Source organism: Alexandromys fortis, unplaced genomic scaffold, assembly GCF_014885135.2.
Source record: "Alexandromys fortis isolate MF-2015 unplaced genomic scaffold, M_Fortis_MF-2015_v1.1 scaffold_65, whole genome shotgun sequence".
Taxonomy (NCBI): domain Eukaryota; kingdom Metazoa; phylum Chordata; class Mammalia; order Rodentia; family Cricetidae; genus Alexandromys; species Alexandromys fortis.
The window spans coordinates 9123503-9141582 of record NW_026067986.1 but is presented as its reverse complement, the minus strand read 5'-3'; the positions used below and the strand labels follow the sequence as shown (position 1 = coordinate 9141582).

General features: G+C 38.8%; 1 protein-coding gene across 3 annotated transcripts in view; it reads left to right on the top strand.

Annotated features, from left to right (window-relative positions):
- Gulp1 (GULP PTB domain containing engulfment adaptor 1) overlaps positions 1-18080 on the top strand; it is a 210703-nt gene that overhangs the window by 109948 nt on the left and 82675 nt on the right. Inside the window, exon 2 of one of the 3 annotated variants that reach the window (XM_050159173.1) lies at positions 13213-13259. The exons of the other annotated variants lie outside the window; for them this stretch is intronic. The gene's annotated coding sequence lies outside the window, so the exon portion shown is untranslated. The remainder of the gene's footprint in view (positions 1-13212; positions 13260-18080) is intronic. 3 annotated transcript variants of the gene reach the window in all.

The following is an 18080-nucleotide window of genomic DNA, read 5'->3' as shown; positions in this document are numbered from 1 at the left end:
TAGGCATCAACCATAACTTTACTCCACCTCTATCAGTGTGTGGGCTTTGGCCATCCTACGAAAGGAGGAGGAGACTTTTCACAGGCAGCTTTGCCCTCATGAACATGAGGCACAAGTGAGCCCTTGAAGGTATGGATGATATTCAATTGAGAGGTGAAAGGAGAGTACACAAGACATTTATTGCTCTTATCAGTTATAACTAGGTAAACACTCTTTGAACATTTGTTTTACAGCCTGGGAGACTTCACTGTCTAGAGTAAATGTCATGTCCAAAGGGTGAAGATTGAATCTTTGAAAAAACAAATACACGTTCTAATTTTGAAGAAGTTTTGAAGGTGTGGAAATATCCTTTTAAGAAAGTTTTCAAAATAGGTAAACACTCCATGTAATCATCAGCCCTGAGTTGTTTCCATCGGTAACTGCCACAGAGGTAGAAACTTTTACTAATTTTTTTTTGTCATTTTAATTTTACAGATTGATGTCTGTGCACATGTACGTGTGCACATGTACCCACATCTCAAACACATGCATTGTGAGCTTCTAAAGTCACAGTTAAATTGAACCTTCTCTGGAACTCAACTGTAAACCTTATCCATAGTCTCTGACTATTCTTACATAGTCCTACTCCACTCGGTATTTGATAAACCCTCTGAGAAACTAGAGATCTAACAATAAAAATTTGAGATCTACTTCCTCTTTAAACCAGAACACTCCAGTGTGTTAGTAGACATAAGTGAAGTCTGTACACTTCGATCTGTAATAAACAATAAATGCTAAGGTTGATTGTATCATTTTAATTTCTATTCGTTGCTATTGTTGTGGTATGTAGGCATGCTGCGTGTGGGTTTACATGCGATTGCACATGTGTGGAGATCTGAGGACAGCACTGTTGAGTTGGTTCTCTTGTTCCACCTTTACCTGGATGACAGGAATTAGACTCAGGCTGCCAGGCTTCCATGGTAAGCACCCTCATCAGTTGAGGCATCCAATGGCCCAACATTGTGATAAGATGCTATTAATTAGTACTTAATTTCAAGTAGGAATTTCGAGGCTCCATGCATGTTAAAGAGAAACCTCACTATTTTCTGAAAGTACTTTTGCTGAGCTAGCAATTCTGTCCCTGTGACCAGATATGAAAAGCCAGGGGAAATTCTGTACCAGAGCTAAGTCGAGGTGCATTCTTTGTATACCTTCAGGACGCTGGGCTGACATTTCTTTGGCTTCCATTCTGGAAAATGTTGCCTAGGTGATGAGTTATTGATTTTCTAGCTCTGTATACTCAGAGTTTCAGCTCAACTAAGTTTAGCTTCTTTTCCATTCCTGTCTCCAATACATTCACTGTTCCTAGGATGAAACTATCAGGTTTTACGAGTTGAGCGAAATGTTGCAGAATTTGTTACAGAATACTTCAACCCTGCTTCTCAGTGGCATATTGTTCTAAAGAACCCGCTAAATAGTAATATTGATTCTAGTTTACACATTAAAAATAAACAGCTTTAAAGATAAAGAAAGCAGCTTTATAAAAACAGACAGTTGAATCTTTTTGGAACAATGTAGTCCCACATTAAATTCCAAATGCATCAGTGCTCTGCAGACCATGCAGGGGATACTCATTTCATGAAGAAGACCCACTTTCCCTCTCTTTGCTGCAAAGAACACTTCTCCCCTCCATCAGTGTCTTGAAACAAAACAGTCTTCTTCCAGGGATTACAATTGCATTATAAGAATATCATTTATAACTTACCTTTTTAAGAGAACAAACAGCTACATACATGAGTTTAAGGAATCCTAGAAATGAGAGAAATAGTCTTTCTCAGGAAAGAACACACCAGATAACAATCCGATATTAAATAGTCATCCCTGAAAATATACATACGGGTAACATTATATAGACTGAACAATGTGTACTTACATGTTTAGGAAAAAATATATAATATATATGTGTGTTATGCACATATATATTTAGGAATATACATATATGTTGTTATGCACCTGTATTGTGTCACAGCAATTAGTGAAAAAGGGCCGTGAATTTGCATGAGAACAAAGATGTGGTTTGAAGGGAGAAAACAGAAAGAAGAAATGATGTAATTATAATCTCAGATAAAACTAATTAGGAAAGAAACTCTAAGAAAAAGTTATTAAAGGATGAAGTAACCCCTAAATTTCTGTGCCACCCATTACCTTATAGCTTCCTATCATTTTGGTGATGAAAAAGTCGAGTAGAATTTTTTTTTTGAAAGCTTTAAAGGGTTCAAATTATTTTCAAATGAGTTAAGCAACATCAATGATTAGCATTTCTAAATGGAGAAAGTTGAATTGGAAGTAACACTTCAAATGTTTTCTTTGGGTCAGAAAGATGGCTTAGTAGATAAAGGTACTTATTGTCAAACCTGATGGCTGGAGACTGATTTCTGAAGCCCATAAGATGCAAGGAGACAACCTGATTTCTGCAAATCATCGTGTGACCGCCATTGACTGTGCAGTGGCAGGGGCATGCCCATGCACAGCAAACAAACAAAAATGTAAAAGTTAAGTACTTGAGTTTTATTTTTCAATTTATTTTTATTTTCAGAATTTATCTTGACTGTGAGACTGTTTCTGAAGGTTGCTTTTGTAAATTGACAGGGCAAGGACTTTTCTGATATTTCTTAAATGTTAGCCCAAACCCTTTATTTTCTCCAGAGGGTTGGTATAGAAAAATATCTCATGTATGTCCTATAACTCTCACTGGGAAGCCATGGATATTTGGGTGTATAAATGATTCTTTAATTTTCTCTAATTTATTCCCCATTCTTGCAAATAATCTAAAGGGTTGTCCTCAATTCCACAGAGACATCTTTTTTTTTTTGCATTAATTTCTTATAAATAAATTCTATATACGTTGCTGGTACCCACAGCCATTTATTAGCTCACAATTTCAACTGTGAGAACTTCATTCACAGCCTTCTTGAGTCCTCTATACAGCATCGCATGGCTGCTTTGAGTGTTGTCTGTGTTGTGTTGGGCCCTGCGGCCTCAGCCCAGGAAGAACCTGCCTTGGCCATCCCTCAGATTGCTGCCACCTGTCAGATGCTATCGCTCCTTCAGACTCAGCAACGGAGAGGCAAAAGCTTGTCCTGGAGTCTGTTCAAAGGCTGTGCTCTGCTTCCTAGCGCATGTTTCTGTCTTCTGTTCTTCATAGCCACAGCAGGCACGGCCTTAGAAAGGGTTCAGTGTTGATTAGGAGAGATCTCACCAAACTCTGTCAAGTCTATCCTTGAAAAATCAGGGGTTTTGAGACTTTAACCGTACTTGCTTGTCCTGAAAGTTACTCATTGCTTTCTTTGAGGTCCTGTGCAAAATCACCGTAGGACTATGTACGGATATAGGACTATGAAATGATAAGGTTCTTAGGATTTTATCACAACCTGGTGTCTGCTTTTCTTGTAGATTTCATTTCTTAGTTTGTGTGTTATTACCTTGATGGTATTTTTCAAAAAGATTAACTAATTATGGCCACCCTTATCACATTCTTCTAAAATCCCATTATTAAAGTTTCTCTTAATAGAATCTACCATCCTCATCAAAGGACCCAACGGCATCATTGTCATGGCCTCCAGTTGAAGCGCACCCTGGGCCCCTTCTCTCTCATGCTGTGTGGTTATTAGACTCCTTGCTGATTTGTATGCTTGCTCCCCCATCCTCTAATCTCAGATGTGTCTTCACACTTCTCTCATAGTAATTCACACATCTTCGTATCTATTTTCCTTGATCAGTGTTTGCAAAGTAGGACATATGAATCCTACGGTGAATTCAACAGAAAAAAAAAGTAATACTTCGGTTTCTATTGAAGATTTCTCTTATACCTCATGCTTTACTTGTGTCTTTATCATCCATGTGTATTAAGACAGGAATACATGAGTTAAAGTGTAGGCTGAATATGATTTATATATCATGTATATGCCGCATGAGCAAATATCTTTTACATTCCGCCTTCATGAAGAAAATACCTTTGTAAACTGTGTCCTTGAAATCGAATTTCCTTAAGATGAACTGTCAAAATTTGCCTGAATGTGTGTATACTTTTCTCGTTAGGTTAAAAACTGTAAAATTTGTTTGTCTGCTGTAGCCTCTCATTTCACTTACCAATACCACAGGATTGTCCTCTAGAGTTTTATATACTTCATCGACATTATCACGCCAGTCCTGGTAGAGTAACTGTTCTAAGACATCCTTGCTTTACTGTGTGCCAACTGTGTGGTTCATCTCGTATCTGCTAACCGATAGAATGAGTGCTGTGAGGAAATGAACCAACGTTGTTGTTAGAAATGTAGTAATTACATTTTCCGGGTTATGTCTGTTTCCCAAGGATGAAGAATATTTAGAAGTAAATGTGTTGGTTCCCTTTAAGAGTGGTCTGTAGATCTTCATACTTGGAATCCCATGGAATCTAATCCAGCTGTATGTATCAAGCTGAAGTTAGAGTCTGCTACAGATAGATTTACCAGTTTCCAAGAGGGAAAGCATGTTTTTCCCCATTACTTTTTCATTATTCCTTTGACTAAGTGTTCAGTCTTGAAAGTTATAAAAGTACTTTTTATGTAAAATAGCAAATTTCTTTATGTTCTTTAGCTATGCCATTATTCCTAGGAACCCGTACGAATCATCTATAGCAACAGTTCTCAACTTGGAGATCACAGCCTCTTTAGGGGCACATGATTCTTTCACAGGGATCACCTAAGACCACCAGAAAACATAGATATTTACATTATGATTCATAACAGTAACAAAATTACAGTTATGAAGTAGCCAGAGAAAGAATTTTATAATTGGAGGTCACCACACCGTGGAGAACTGTATTAATGTGTCTCAGCATTAGGGAGGTTGAGAACCACTGCTCGGCTGGATATGGACCTCCATTCTCATTACCCTCTCCGGGAGCCAAGTAGGGCATGTCCATCATCAGAATGCGCAGAGCTGCGGCAGGTCTTCTTTACTTAGCCACACTGCGCACATGGATCTGTTTCTCCGTGTTGGCAAAGCATCCTCTTCATTGTCCTGTCTCATCACAGTTTATGTGTCTTGATGAGGGTGCTTAGGGGCCTGTGATGCCCAACCTTTGAAATGAATCCCTGATCCTTGGTTTGTAATGTTCTCTACTTCATTACCAGAGACATTTCTTACTCCAACTGCTTTAAAGGTAACTGAAGGTTTTCTGCTACTACTCACCTAGACGTTCTAGGCACCGCCTTCTTCTTTCCGTACACAGCACCTCTCTCAGTGCACATTTGGACCATAGACGGATGAAACTGTCAGGATTCGTAGCTTCTCTCATCTTACAGAAAAAATAGGAACGTGAGTAGATGGGGGTGGAGACTTGCTTAGCACTAGAGGGTCAGAACAGCTGCTATTAGGAATGCAAAAATGTCTTTAGCATGACTAAATAACCATCACATTTAATCAAATTTACATGGGCATATTTTTATTACCTCAATAAAATAATGACCTTAAAGTTGGAGATTGCAAATTGCCTCTGGAAGCTAAGCATGTAAAGGTTAACAGTTTGTACAATCACTTAAAGGATGCAAAAATAAAAATCGCCTAACGTAGGAAACCCGCAACTAAAATCTCCACAGTTGAAATACTGAGTAATATAGGCTGTTTAAAGCCACCTCGAAATCATCTCTTGTTAAGCCAACTATGGACGGGTTACTGGCAAGCGTGTCCAGTGTATGTACTAACTTAAATATAAGCAGTCATATCGTACTCCAAGCTTTAGTACCGTCATGTTAAACATTACAATGATCTTGCTGCTCTCCATTTATGAAATAAAAAGAAGTAGGCAGGTCAGGGAGGGACTAAGACATGGCATGTAAGCACAGTGCACACTAGAGGTGCAACTGTCTGATATTTGGAGGAAGGGGAAGAGTTTGAGCCATGCTGTTACATAGCATCATTGCTGCTCTGCAAGGAGCCAAGTCCAGCCTGAAGGAAAGAGCAAATGCAGGTCTTGGGGATGGCTTTAAGATTATCTTTAAACAAGGTGTTTCCCCCAATCAAGAACTGTAGTCTTTCATCTTGCCAGCCATCTCTTGACTTTCTACTTCTCTTTGCTCAGATCTACCCCCCAAATCAACGTCTCCTTATCCACCATTCATCACATCAGCGGTAAAATAATGAGCCCCTGTATCGCTTCCCAGCGTGTTTCTCTGCTTTCTGTTTTACAGTACCTGTCTCTGCCCACTCTTCTAGCTTTATGTTCACAACCTCCATGTCGAAAACAAAATCTATCTCCGCAAGGCTAGGGAGTTTGTCTTCTTTAGTACTCCTCTCCTGACCGGATCAATGCCTGCAGACAGAGAAGATGCTTGAAACGTGTGTGCCTGGGAAGGAACGGGGAGATGGGGAGAGAGGAAGAAGGCATCTCTTCAAAGCTTTTTGCTATAGTTCCTTTCTGTTCAGCTGGAGTGAGCTTCTCTCGTTTTATTATATTTCCTTGTCTCCTTAGATGACTTTGCTTCTGCTGCTTTCTATTTATCAGCATGCATATAATAAATGTTTCTTTTGAATTTTATCTCCCTAAGTTCAGGTTTTGTTTTCTCTGATTCACCGAAGTGCATAATATCACAGGATTAAATAAGTAATTATATAAGGAAGTCATGACACCACTTACATGTGCTAGGTGTGTTGATAGGTGACAGGCAGTGCTTTTCCAAGAGCGAAATGAATTATTATGAAGTTATGACTCTTCCAAAATTTTCCTCTTTGTAGCACAATTAATAAGAGCCCAGAGACAGAAAGCGGGGTTCAACCTGAAGGTCAGAAAAGCGAAACAACAAGCCACTTGCTTTTACATCTTCCTCAGTTGGAAATGGTGATCCTGTCTCCAGGAATCTCAGAATGAGACTGTCTCCTCCTGTTTTGTATTCCTCTCTAGGACTGGGATTAAAGGTATGCACCTCTGGAATTAAAGGCATGAATTGCCCAGTTTCTATGGTAAACTAATGTGGCTACTGGATTAGAGGTATGTGTAACCACTGCCTGGTCTGTAAGGCTGACGAGTGGGACTGTTTTATATCTTTTCTTCTGGCTTCTGTCAACAATTTTAAAATACAAATGAACTATCACTACACCCTCTGGCTTTTTTTATTTTGTGCTAGGGCTTTGTGCATTTTAGGTAAACACTTTGCCACCAGCCTACACCCACAGACCTTACCAAGTTCCTTCAAATGATTTTTTTTCTTGTCTTATGTTTAATGAGTAAATTAGACATAAGCTATTTGATTGATTGAGGTTGGATGAATAGCATACAAATCTAACGTGAACTGACTTCCTTCTGCCGTTAAATTGAAAAAAAAAATCTGAGCATGGACCTGGATAGATACATTCGGGTAGATACTCCAACAATGCCAAATGCACAACTAAACTGAAAGGAAAGAAAAAGAATCTCAATCTGGGATGAATAATGTCACCTTGGTCTTTCTTCAAACAGGAAAGCTGAAAACCAAGTACACCCAAAAGCTTCAGTGCTGCTGCTAACAAACCCCCCACCTCCACCCCCCACCACACCTAACAAAACCCACATTGTCTAAGGTCATAGGCTGGGTTAAGAGTTGCTCTGTGTTCCGTCCTTTTCATCCTCAGAAATGTATAAAGCATGGCTCTACTACAGAGAGGATTATATCCATATAAAGGTTTATTTTGATGTTATAACATATTAACTTTAATATTTCTACCTTTCATTTATGACTTGTGTGTGTCATAGCTATCGTTATCTTTTATTAACTGTGTTGTTACATGACCAGTTTGTATTTGGAAGAAATAAGATATGTTTAAAACCTTCACAGACAAAAGTTGATTGAGAACTTGTTTGTGCTCCTACAAATAACCATGCACCTCTTTGTTCCGCATGTGCTTTTGGGTGGGAAAAGAGTTATGGTCTCCGTATCACTGGGGATTTCTATTTCCGTTGAGGTCAAGATGGTGGAATTAATCTTCGTAACTCCTCCTCTAATCAGAGGATGGGGGCCATTATGTTGTGTTCACATTGTTCTAGGAAAGGCAGGAGGCAAAAACGAGGGTGGGGGTGCAAGGAACTGCACTTGCCATGGGGTTCTTTGCTCCCAAAGAAGTATCCCAGAGAAGAATAGCATCCTGAGCTTTTTTTGGGAGAAGCAGGTGGCGCTGGCCCAATCCAAATACAGAAATTCAAAAATGTTTGTTGATGAATATATTATAATTGTCATTACCATAGTATTCTTTTTTTTAAATATTTATTTATTTATTATGCATACAATACTCTGTCTGTATGCCTGAAGGCCAGAAGAGGGCGCCAGACCTCCCTACAGATGGTTGTGAGCCACCATGTGGTTACTGGGAACTGAACTCAGGACCTTTGGAAGAGCAGGCAATGCTCCCAACCACTGAGCCATCTCTCCAGCCCCATAGTATTCTTTGAGATCATATGTGATTGCTAACTCAAGGCGGTCATTTCTCAATACACAGTACTTTAAACTTTATGGCATATTTGACCATATTTTGATTCCCCAATAATCCATTCCTGTGCAAGATATTACAGGTTTTTTTTTTCCAGTCTTAGAGTAAGCACAAACAGTTGTATTAGTTTGTTGCTCCGTTGCTGTGATTAAAACACTGACCTAAAACGACTTACAGAGAGGAAAAGGTTTCATTGGATTTCACGTCTTCCTGACCACATCTAGCCACTGACAGAAGCAGGGCAGGAACCTGGAGGCAGTAAATGAGGCAGAGAGCATGGAGGAATGCCACTTATTGGCTTGCTCTGCTCTCCACTGCTTGGCCATGTTTTTTTATACAGCTCGAGCCTACTTGCTGAGAAATGCTTTTGCTCATAGTAGGCTGGATTCCCATATTGGTCCTTAGCAATTAAGAAACTGTCCCCAAAGACACGCCCACACGCCAGTCTGATGGAGGCAGTTTCTCAGCTGAGGTCCTCCTTCCCAGGTGTCTGTTTTCTGTCATGGTGACAAGTAGAGACAATGCACTGGTAGACATGTGTCAAGTCGCTTGTAAGCCCATAAAGGATCTTTCACTGAATGGCAATTTAAAACTAAACGATAATTTTTAACTTTTTAGGCTTGAGCAAATGACTGAGGAAGGTTAGTGTTTAAACTAACTCAAACTTTTCATTTCAGATTTAGGATTTAATCGATGTTGGGTTTGTGTCCAAGTTCAGTGAGTGATGCTCTCTCATTGGTCTAGAGTTCTGGGAGAATAGACCACTGTGAGCAGACCCGCTACTCAGACTCAGGATCTAGTAATACATGCTGTCCAGAGTGACACCTGTAGGGGTGTTTACATCAGTCTGTCTATACCGTGAGTCTTCTAGAAAGATATCTGAAAAGGAGAACGTCAGGGCCATAGGTTTTATAAGATTAAGTTTGAGAAAATGAGGTGAATATTAATTACTAGAATAGCCTGAAGCCAATGCGGCACATTAAGTCAAGCCCTGGTTTAATGTGACGGACACGGACTGAGCTTCCTACTGGCTCTGCCTGTCTAAGAACCCTTCTACTTCTTGCATATGCTAGACTTCGTGCTCTTGGAACTCTAAGACCACGACCCATATATCATTTTAAGTTTAACAAGGCAAGATATCTAAAATGGCCCCTGTTTACTCGGCAAGCAGACGTTTTGAATTAGACTTTATAATGATGTGTTGACAGTTTAAGACCATTGATTTTTCGAAAACATAAAAAATAGCCTTTAAAAAAATCTGAGTGAAAAATATCATGTCAGCTAGTAGGAATGTTCCTTCATTTTTAAAATGCCAGTGTAATTTTTCTTCCAAAAATAATTACAGAGGTTAAATTCTTTGTGCTGAAAGGGAAATAATGGACTCGTTGAATTAAAACAATAGTTGGTGGCATTTTCAATTTATACCTAAAGGTCACAATTAGTTTTCTACCATTTGGCATTTTTTAATAAAACAGAATTCTACTACATAAATATGATAGATTATCCATAAAGAAGTGTGGCTGATTTTCATTGTTATTTTTATCTTTGCAAAGAAATGCATCTTAGTTTTAATTATACCGGGCAAATGCTGTTGGGCTGCTTGAGTCCCGAGCCATATGTAAGGTCATTAGCTTTCATGTCACGTAGTGAACATTTTAAAAAATGAAGTGTGGAGGGAATGAGGTGTGAGGGGATGACTAAAATTTTGATGTTGGATAACCAGATTTTTCTAAAGAATCTCTTTCTGTCTCTCTGGCGTGTATGCAGGCTCACGTGTGTGTGTGTGTGTGTGTGTGTGTGTGTGTGTGTGTATGTGTGCGTGCGCGTGCACACGCACGGATATGCTCTGATGCCTGTGCCGGTGGAGGGCACAGCCTCCTGTGTTGTTCATACTCCAAATCATATTTTGAGATAGTGTTTTTCATTGGTCTAAAGTTCATCAAGTAGGCTATGTAAGCTGGCCAGCAAGATCCAGAGATCCAGTTGTCTCTGACTCTCTTGCAGCTAGAGTACATGTGTGTCCAATTCTGGGGATCAAACCCAAGTCTTTCTTCTTGCAAGGAGAACCCTTCACTGTTAATCATCCTGTACACTCAGTATAAATAGATTCTAATACCTCCTTTTTTAAAACAAAAAAGTGAAAGTATCTGAATTACCATGTTTTTATGCTTCAATTTTGGCTCAGGGATAAATGCTTTTTGGAAACCTAGATCATCCAGTGAGCTGGAATCTGGATACTTTACTACTTAAATTACTACTTAAATTAAATGAGTTTCCCAAACTCTATTATTTTGCCTGTATAATTAGGCAATTAGAAGACACTCAAATAGCACTGTTGTGGGAATTATTGGAGTTATTTAGAATGTATGTGGAATGGGGTTTGGCTCTTAGCAAACACTCACAGCCATTATTTATTTTATAGTATGAAATGGCAAATCGACTTTGGTAATTAAATGTGGTATTATATAATTCATGAATCACATAATACCATAAATGTGTTAATATATAATTATAACTTTTGTACAAGCTGTAGTTTTTATTTGAAGGGTTAGAATGTTCTCCTTATTTTTCATATTTCTTTCTGACAATCAACCTGTCTCTCTTGAGTTATTAGGAAAACATTTAGACATGGCCAAATAGTTTTGGGGAACTAGAAAATGTCTGGATTTCCCACTTTCAAAACAAAGCTAGAATAAAAATATCTTAATTATTCATAGTTTGTTCATGTTTTCAGTCCCCATTGGGTTTGCCTAATAGTCTTTTGTAGGAAGATATCCTAAGAAAATAAGAATGAGCAAGGATCCCAAGAGACAAGGGAAAGGCTTGTAGAGAGGGCATTTTCTTGCTGTGCTGCGGTTATCCACATGGTTTGGAATTAGATGTGACATCTAGTTTCATACTAGCACCCCTCCTTTTGGGTGAGATGCATGATTCGCGTGTTAGCTTTGCCTCTTAATTATTGAATGGCTCTGAATGTCTGGTCCAAGCCAACATCTGTGACATTGTAAGCATTGAGCGAGAACTCAGATGACTTTTCAGTTAACCTTGAATACAATGGTGACTTCTCACCACAAGAAAGAGGAATGAGTGAACATGACTTTAGGCCCTAGGCATAAAGGTAACCCAGGTTACAGTAGAATATTCAATCAGAATGGTATTTTATCAATTTGTACTATTAGAAGTTTATGTTACAAACTTGTACATAGTTCTATTAAAAATACCCTTTTATTAAAATCCACATTTGTGTTATGTAGGAGAACAGAGAGGTCACACTCAACTGGGGTCATCCTTGTGGTTTCCTGGGAACTGGTGCCAGGTTTCACACTAGCCCCATAATGGCTCCCACAATCAAGATACCTCTTCCCTTGTTCTCTTTTTCTGTCCTTCCCCCATCCTGTTCCCTCATGTTCTCCTCCTCCCACTCCCTCTTCTTCCCTCTCTCTCTTCTCCCGACCTCCCTTCCCCCATTCCCACCCTTGTTCCCAGTTTTCTCAGGGGATTTTATTTCCCCTTCTCTGGGAATCCATGAATGTCTCTCTTAGGGTTCTCCTTGTTCCCCAGCTTCTCTGGGGTTATATACTATAGGTTGCTTATCCTTTGCTTTACATCTAATATCCACTTGTAAATGAGTACATACCATGTTTGCATTTCTGGTTCTTGGTTACCTCACTCGGGGTGTTTTTTTTTTTTCTAGTGGCATCCATTTGCATACAAATTTCAAGATGTCATTGTTTTGTATTGCTGAATAGTACTCCATTGTATAAATGTATCACATTTTCTTTATCCATTCTTCAGTTGAGGGGCATCTAAGTTGTTTCCAGGCTCTGGTTATTGCAAATAATGCTGCTATGAACATAGTTGTGCAAATATCCTTTTGCTATGGGTTTGCATACATTGGGTATATGCTCAAGAGTGGTATTCTTTTGTCGAAGTAGACTGTCAGTTTTCTGAGAAACCACCATATTGACTTCCAAAGTGGCTATGTAAGTTTGCACAGCCACCAGCAATGGAGGAATGTTCCCCCTTCCCTTATCCTCTCCAGCATAAGCTATCATTGTTTTTGATCTTAGCCATTCTGATTGGTATAAGGTGGTAGGTATCTCAGAGTCATTTTGATTTGCATTTCTCTGATGATTAAGGATAATGAGTTACTTAAGTGTCTTTCAGCCAATTGAGATTCTTCTGTTGAGAATTCTCTGTTTAGGTCGAAACCCCATTTTTAATGGGATTATTTGATATTTTAGTTTCTAGCTTCTTGAGTTCTTTCTATATTTTGGAGATCAGTCCTCTGTGTGATATGGGGTTGGTGAAGATCTTTTTCCATTCTGTAGGCTGGCATTTTTGTCTTATTGACTGTGTCCTTTGCCTTATAGAAGGTTCTCAGCTTCAGAAGGTCCCATTTATTAATTGTTGCTCTCAGTGCCTTTGCCTCTGGTATTATATTTAAGAAGTGGTCTCCTGGGCCCATGAATTCAAGACTACTTCTCACTCTCTCTTCTATGATTTTTCAATATGGAGTACAGGTTTTTGAAGCATCACTTAATTATTCCTTTGATTTCTTCATTGTTTGTTGTTATGTCCCCCTTTTCATTTCCAAGTTTGTTAATTTCGATATTCTCTCCCTGTCTTTTGATTAGTTTGGATAAGCGTTTGTCTGTCTTGTTGCTTTTCTCAAAGAACCAGCTCTTTGTTTTATTGACTCTATGTATTGTTTTCTTTGCTTCTATTTTGTAGATTTCCATTTCCAATTTGATTATTTCCTGTATATCTACTCCGCCTAGGTGAGTCTGCCTCTTCTTGTTCTAGAGCTTTCAAGTGTGCTGCTGAGGAGCTAGTGTGAGAACTTAGTGTTATGAACTTTCCTCTTTGCGCCGCTTTCATAGTGTCCCATAGCTTTGTGCACTTATTTTCATTGAATTCTAGGAATTTTTAAATTTCTTTCTGTGAACTAGGGCCTTTCCAGGGGCAGCCAGGGCCAAGGCTCCTGTAGTTTGAGACAATGGGGGATGACTGTAAGTGTGGGGGACTGTTCCTAGATCCCTGGTGCCTAGCTGAGTGGGTTTGGTCACAGGATGTTCCTCTAGGGTCTGGGGTCCAGAGAGCTGGGTCCTCTACTTGTAACTCCAGTCTCACCTCTCTCTCTATTCCTATATTATAGTCATTTAGAACCAAACTATTTCTTCTTGCTAATCTCAATTTTATTTCTACTGCATTAGTCCCCAGGTTTGTTTTTCCACAAGACTCAAAAGGGTAAGAGGTGTTTAAATTAAAAAAAAATTTTTTTCCTTGGAAAGCATTTTATGAGAAGCACACTTTATGATCCATTACAACATTGGGAAGACTCTGAGCCTATCTTAAGTGAGTCTTTTCCTTCACATGAGAGCTTGAAACAGTGATAATCCCCATGGATGTGTGCTCACAGAATGAAGGTATCGTGGCAATGCTTTAAAGGGCGACTGTTAAATATGAGCATCTCTAAACGGCAGCTCAGAATGACCCTGACACAGAACAAGCTCACAGCTCGGGTGTGCTGAGCCCCAACCCTGCTCTTTACCAATATCATCGTCTCCACCTCCAGCCTGCAGAGAATCAGAGTATTTATCTTGCCGAAGCTGAGTTAATCTTATGTTAACTGCCCTTTCATTTACCATTTCAGGTCAGAAGGCTAACCTCGGGTATAAGAAATGTCTATTAATTTATTTTGTTTTTTACCATTTATTTTCCTTTACATCCATATATATTTTTTGTATTACCCATACACATATGGAATTCCTATGATTTATAATTTGGGAAGGCCTCCTCGATGCAGCTGCTTATGTTGCTCACTAAGGAAATTATGTAGAATGAATAATTACGTTGTAGATATAGTTCCAGTCACAGGGTATGAAACTTAATAGACAACAATATCAGGATGTAGATCGTGACCATTGTGAAGCATCATTGCTTTGTGGGTTGTGGTCGTGCAGCATTGCGTGCGTTATGCAATGATAAAGCTAGAAAATTAAAGTGACTATTTCTGCTACAGGTTTTCCCAGTGAGACTATGTTCTACTAATGCAAAGTAATTCCCCTTAGTACTCTAGAATTAAGAGACTTGGAATCACGCCTGGAAATGATGCCCCAGAAGATTATGAGATTAGAGACAAAATGAATTATCGCCACATTATTGGAAAATTCAATGAAATATTAATTTTGCTTGAATTTTAAAAGAAGCAGGGTTTAGCAGTAGCTCAAGTGGCCTTGATAGACTTTATTCATTTTTGCATTTATTCAAATATTTAAAAAAATTCTTTTTGTCTGTTTCCTCTTTCTCTGTCTTTGCTCTTTTTTTATGTTTTTCTGATGCTTTACATTTAACTCTTAGCTAATTCATATTTGGCCAATTCTGCATGCCTATAGACTGCTTATTGCTGTGTATGAGGTGATGATTATATACAGTAATAATGTACATGGTGATGGTGAGGCCTAACACCCACATTATCTTTTACCATGAATGACATTTAGAAAGGTATTTCATAATCACGTGTTACATTCTTCTACTCTAGCAGATGAGTTAGTATTTGTAGAACAAGTCACTCTGCCTTCTAAGGAGAATCTAGCAACTTTCTGTCAGACTTAAATGTGTTTGTCTAATTATTTTTTATTTATCTTTTTATTTGTTTATAGCAGCATTTGGCATAGGGACACAGCTACCTGCTTTTCTCACATTGACCTGAGCAGTTCCTTTTATCTTTTAGGGACCTCAGCTAGGGTAAAACTCCATTCCTTTTTTTAAACTTTTATTCTTCTCTTATATATTACATCCCAACCACAGCTTTTCCTTTTTCCACACCCCCCACTACTTCTCCTCTCTCTCAGATCAGCTCCTCCTCTTTTTCCCTGCAAGTTAATAGGAGGAAATGGATCCCAAACACAGACAGAAGAGTCAGTGACGCCCCTCACCCCATTTCCGCTGTTGGGAATCCCACAAGAACACCAAGCTACACAACTGTAAGGTACAAGGACTTAGCTCAGACCCATGCAGGATCCATATTTGTCACCTCAGTTTCTTTGAGCTTTATGGACCCTTTAAAGCCGGGGAAAAGAATTTCAGACCAAGCCAGTGATGAAACTGTAGCGATGTCTTGGAAGAGATGGCAATCCTATGAAACTAGATGCAAGTACATTAAGCAACGGGTTAGGGGTATGCCCTTTACTATAAATTCAGTTTCTGGTCAGAGTGGAATGGCAAGTGTGTAGCTGAAAAAAGAGGCAGGTGCTGAGCAAGTTTAATTGTGTTTGATTTCTCTACTCCTATCCAGAAAGAGTCTTCAGCCAGACTTCAGGAGTGAAGGTCTTCTTTCCCTTCTCGTTCCTGTGTCTATAACCTCGTCCTCACAATTCCTCCTGCGCCATTTATAACCTTCCTCCAACTGCTTAATTGCTTTTGATAAATAACATCTAAGCATCATGTATACAGCATCGCTCAATTGTTAGTATACTGTGACGGTGTGAAAGAAAATGACCCCCAAAGATAGTGGCACTATTAGGAATGTGGTCTTCTTGGAGGAAGTATGTCATTCTGGGGGTGGGCTTTGAGGTCTCATATATACTCAAGCCACACCCAGTGAGACAGAATACTTCCTGTTGCCCACAAGATATAAGACTCTCAGCTACTTTTCCTGCACCATATCTGCCCGTGTGCCACCTTGTGCCACCATGATGGTCATGGACTGAATCTCCAAACTGTAAGTGAGCCACCTCAATTAAATGTTTCATTTATAAGAGTTGTCATGGTCATGGTGTCTCTTCACAGCAATAGAAACCCTAACTAAGGCAGATACTTAAGTCATTGTTTTGGTTGCTGATCTTTGATATAGGTTCAATATATACTAGTATGGCCCCGAACCCATTGTGTAGCCAAAGATGACCCTGTTCAAGATTCCTGCCTTTATTGGCAGAGTGCTGTGATTACAGGAATGAACCAGTTGACCTGCTTTATCCAGTGCTAGAAACTGAAAAGAAGAAACAAGAACCCGACCTTATAAGCTACATCATCAGCCTCAACCCTTCTGATGGAAATTTGCTAGCTGAGATTTGAACTAAGGGAACAATGATGACCTTGAATAAGAAACACGTGTTGTTGTAGTATCAGAGTTTGAAGTCTTCATGTTAACAAGTATCACCTTTTTGTGTTTGTTTTTTTTCCTAGAATAGCGAAGGGCCTTTTTTTTTTTCAGTGAGTAAATTACAACAGATATTAACACATTCCAAAACTTATAAGACAAAGGTCCACATGTGTTTTAAGTTATTGTCTTTTTCTATTTTAATAACTTGCCCAAAGGAATGATTACTTTAGTTTGATAGTTTTTCACTGTATAGTTCAAGGGGCTGTGGCAAAGTATTGAGCAGAGAGTAGCTACATCAAAAGAGAGAGTTCCTCATTTCAAGGATTCTGGTATTGGAATGTCTTTAGGAGAGTATGAGTTTTGGTAGTTATTGGTGCGTGTGTCTCAGGCACCTTCAATTTTTCTCTGCTTACTATTGGTTCCAGATGATGTACAGTCTTGCCTACCCAGCCCGGATCTGCTTACTCAATCTGGCAGATGAGGGAAAGGAGATAAAATTTAAACTGAGTAAGAGGACTTCCTGTAACAAAGATGGGGAAGCCAGAGATGTAAAATCAGAATAATAATGCGTAAAACACCTCAGCAATTTTTGTAATGAATTGACCATCATTTTTGTTGAAATCCACATTGAGCAAAGTGACTTTGAAATGTCCTTTCTTACCCCTGATGTCATAAGAAGCTTCAAAAGAATATTCATTCATATAGTTGTTAATATGCCAAACCAAATGTATACATTGTTGCATATATGTATGGTTTTATTTTTTGCTTCTTAGGTCATGAGCCTATTTTTATCCTGGAGTAATTGAAAATTTCTAAAGCAGTACATTTAGCTAAATACTATGTTTATTATAATAAGGGAATATTTCTTTCCATAAAAGGGCATTTAATTGCTAAATGCAATATCTAAATCCAGACCAATTTCAAAGGCATTTTGTTTTTATTTAAAGCTTATAAATTATCAGGATACTCTGCCTCCCCACTTTGAATTACATGCCTGGAAAAATCTCAGCCACTATTGCTGTATGAACTTCATTAAATAACAATGGCTAGAACACACACACGCACACACACGAGTGCACACATTCACATGAATGCACACACATTTACAGACACTGTTGACATATAAACTTTAGTCGGTGACAATGGCAAGAGCACGCGCGCGTATACACTCATTTACAAATAAAAACACACATTTATACATTTTTATTTACTTTGTATGTGATTGTAGGTCTCATGCAGCCAGTAAAATTCTCCCAGATTGGACTCTGTCTTCAACTCATTCTCTTATTTGCGATGACTGTCTTGCGCTCCTCTCCACTCTCCTCCTTTCCCTAATACTCCCTCACACATTTTAATTGTTTTCACTAAGAGCTAATGACCTACATCTTATTTAAATGAGAAACACTGCTCCAAAGAAAAATCTAATATTCTCCTCCTACCCAATTACCAAGCAGCACTTCCCTGAGTCAGCTGTTTTTTTTTTTTTTTTTTTTTT